The sequence below is a fragment of the Berghia stephanieae genome, chromosome 7, assembly GCF_034508935.2.
Source record: "Berghia stephanieae isolate SIO BIC M18660-M18661 chromosome 7, UCSD_Bste_1.3, whole genome shotgun sequence".
In the NCBI taxonomy this organism is placed as follows: domain Eukaryota; kingdom Metazoa; phylum Mollusca; class Gastropoda; order Nudibranchia; family Aeolidiidae; genus Berghia; species Berghia stephanieae.
This window is the reverse complement of record NC_088366.1, coordinates 31,564,380-31,568,381: the sequence shown is the minus strand read 5'-3', so window position 1 is coordinate 31,568,381 and position 4,002 is coordinate 31,564,380.

Genomic DNA, 4,002 nt, shown 5'->3' with positions numbered 1-4,002 from the left:
CCAACTTTTTTTTTTCTTTCCTTGTCTATTGTAGTGATTCTCTGATTTAATTACTGCCTTAGAGTGGGTACAGCGAGAGATATTTATGAATATTTAAGATGGTATTTTCTTACTATATTCATTAAGTGCGAATGCGTGTGGTGGTACTTGTGACCATTGAAAGACACTTTTTGTTCCTTGAATATTGATAAAGCCACAAACAATGCGGGAAATAAATTCTTCAAATGTGATGGTACAATATTTTGATGAAGAGCAGGGAAAGTGTATTGTTCAGTTATTGGGATCGAGGAATTCAAATATTTCAACAGCTGAAAATATAACCCTAGCTGTAATTGACATTTTGGCTTCTAGGAATGTGGTACTAGATCGGGTAATCAGTGTGCTTATGGACAATTGCAATGTCATGGTGATAAGAAAAATGGTGTGGAACAGAAACTAAGAAGTAAAAATTCCAATTTGCTTGATGTTAGTGGTGACACAGTACATATATTGAATAACGCCTGTAAGAAATTCTTTGTATCAATAGAAGCGTTTCTTCCATTGCAATCACTTTGTTCTGATCTTTACACGATATCGAGGAGCCTCCTAAGGTGAAAGAGGTTTTTTCCATCATCCAAATGAAATTAAAGAAAAAGAGACTTTCAGTAATTAGACCCATCCCAATCGTTCCAATCAGATGCTTGCTGTAACCACAAGATTGAATGAACTTTGAGACTGCTTGCTTTTGTATTATTCTAGTTTTTTAAAACCCTAGGAAAGAAAGTTTCACAAAGAAGTGCAGGAGATATTTTCAAAATATGAACTCAGGAGGATAAGGAAACAAAGTCAATGTTTAATCAAACAATATGAGCAGAACAAGTCAAAGGTTAGCTATGACAGGAAAAAGAGAATTGTACACCTGTTGTTTGACAAAAAAGAGCAAACAGAATTGGTTGTTCACCTGTATAGAGGTGTTTTAGTCAAGTTTGAAAAGTTGATAAAAGTGTTCCAGACTTCAAAGCCTCAAATTCATCAGCTTCATGTTGAAATGTTCACTGTCATTAAGGAATTTTACAGCTGCTTCATATCAGCGCCAGTAAAAAGGAAGAAAATTGGATGGTAAAAACATTCTAGATGTACCGTCAATTGGGGTTACTTTGCCTCTGTGAATTTGGAGCATTTTGACTAATCTAAGCTTTGTTGTAGTTATTGTATCCATTAAAGAAATTGAATTTTTATCAAAGAAATTAATTGCCACAGAACTTTATAATCTCTAATTGATCCAAAATTCAAGAGGCAAAGTTTACCCTTTAGGCAAAATTACCCCAGTTGACGGTACAATTAAAAGGACTTGAGGAAAAAGTAAGACAAGGGGAAATGGTTCAAATAAGGGACAGATGTAGATTCCAAGAGCACACTATCAGAGTACTTAGTTTGAGGTCACCTAAAATTGCGATGCGATAAGGCCTAAAATTTAATAGTTTTCCTTCTTGATTAGTCCGGTGTGAAAAGGCATTGTCCCTGTTATAGCCCATTTGGTTCAAGTGAGGCCATGCTATACCCGATAAATTTTAATAGAGACAAAGAGAGGTTGAAAAATCCCTGTTATAACCGGGCCTGTTATAAATGGTTTCTACTGTATACATGTTTTAGAACTTTGACGACACATGCGGCACTACCAAATCATTTCAGTATCCATGAAGGGAAAGAAGGTACAGAATACACAGGGTAGTTATCTTAGAGTTCAGTGCCTCCTTCTAGATCACAAGCTCCTGAGAAACAGCAGGACAAATAGGATTACAGTAGGACATGGATAAACAAGCCCAAGGAAAAATAATGTTTGTTTCTTTTCACTTAAGAATGATTAATTTGAAAAATAATAATAACAATAATAATAATAATAAATTGTTCTTTTATAGCACTAAATGCGCCTAAGCCTCAAAGCGCTTTACAATATACAGTAGAGCATGCCTATAGCGGGATTTTTGGTCCCAGCAGAAAAATCCCGCTGTAGGCAAGTTCCAGCTTGTAGCATCTACTTTACTGGAAACAACAAACAATGAAAGCAATGTGTATTGAATTTTATAAATTTAATGAGTTCTCTCGTGTTTACGTTTTTGTCTGATCTGGCGTGTAGAGTAGTCTTGCAGTCAGCAGTATGTGGTAAGTCTTCGTAGTTCGTAGGAAACGGAGATCGCCACACATGCCCCCCCAAACACGGACTAGTCATCTTCGTAGTACCGAGGTCGTTTAATGGTACATCCTGAGTGAAATAGCTTCTTAGTAGGCACTACGTTAGTATCATTAGAAGCAGTACGGGAGTTTTGTATGTTTCTGTTCGATAACTTTCTGTTCGTATTCGGTGGGCGTCCACGACGAGGTGGAGTGGCAAGGGAAACCGGTTGCGTAGAATCGACAAATGCAGCTTTAAGTCGGTCGATCGAAATCCGATCTGCTTTGCCACCAACATCGATCAGGAATTGTTTATCTCCAGGGGTTATGACAACATAGGGACCTGTATACGGCTTCTGAAGGGGTCCTCGGTGGGTGTCAACACGGATGTAAACATATTTTGCTGACATCAAGTTCTTGGGTAAATTTGTTTGATGATAGCCGTGATGATGTGTTGGCCGTGGTGAATGAAGGGACACGTTTTGCCGAAAGGTTGCCAAAAAGTCTTTAGCGTGGAAGTCTGAAGGATGGTCAGGTATAAACTCTCCAGGGATTGTTAAAGGTTCTCCGTATACTAATTCAGCTGAAGAATGACCGATATCATCCTTAGGTGCAGTTCTTAAACCAAGCAGAACCCAAGGTAGCTCATCAACCCAATTTGGAGTTATTAGACGAGCTTTGAGGGATGATTTCAAGGACCGATGAAACCGTTCAATCGTGCCGTTGGACTGAGGGTGATATGCAGTTGTGTGATGAATCTGCACACCAAGTTGACAGGCCATCTGTTTCCATAGCGTGGATATAAATTGTGAGCCCCTGTCAGAAGTTATATCAACAGGAATACCAAACCGCGAGAACCAATTGGAGATCAGGGCTTTTGCACATTCTTCTGTTGTTGTGGTTTGTAACGGTATTGCCTCAGGCTATCGGGTGTTTCTGTCAATTATAGTAAGGAGATGGGTGAACCCCCTTGACTGAGGTAATGGTCCAACGAGGTCAATGTTTATATGTGAGAATCGCTTTCCTGGGACATGGAATGTTTCTAACGGTGCTCGTACTCGTATATGTTTTTGAATTTTCGAAGATTGGCAGTTGTGACATTGCTTAACCCATGCTGACACTTCTTTCTTAAGACCATGCCAGATAAACTTCTTGCTCATAAGTCTGACTGTGGCCTTAACTCCAGGATGACTCATATTGTGAATAATTTCGAAACCCGGTCTTCTGAAGTCGGTAGGAACGATAGGTCTTGGGTAGCCAGTTGAGATGTCACAAATTAACTCTGGACCCGAGTCAACGGATGTTTTGACGATTTTGAGGCTTGTTAATGCAGTTTTGTAAGCCTGTATGTCCATAGCTTGATAGTCGATGCCAATTGAGACTGAGTTTGTAACTGCTCTTGAGAGACAATCTGCGACAGTGTTGTTTTTTTCCCAGAAATGTGTCGGATGTCAGTTGTGAACTCGGATATGGCAGATAAGTGCCTTTGTTGACGAGCTGACAATGGTTCAGTTGATTTGGACATGGCATGGATTAATGGTTTATGGTCAGTAAAAATAGCGAATTGTCTCCCTTCAATGATGAAACGGAAATGACGGATGGCTAAGTGAATACGGAGTTATAGTTAGACACCGAAGCTCGCCTAACGAACGACTTGCCCAACACGTGACCATTTTTTTTTCTCGCGTCCTCTCGTCTAATCTCGTCACTCCCGAATAGAAAGAGGAGGCGGAGCTCATATGATATAACGCAATGAAAGTTCTGTCCGATGACGGGTGGAGGGATATCACCTCTCCAAAACTTACCTTATTATATGAGATCTTGAGATTCTTATCCAATCATCGATTGCGC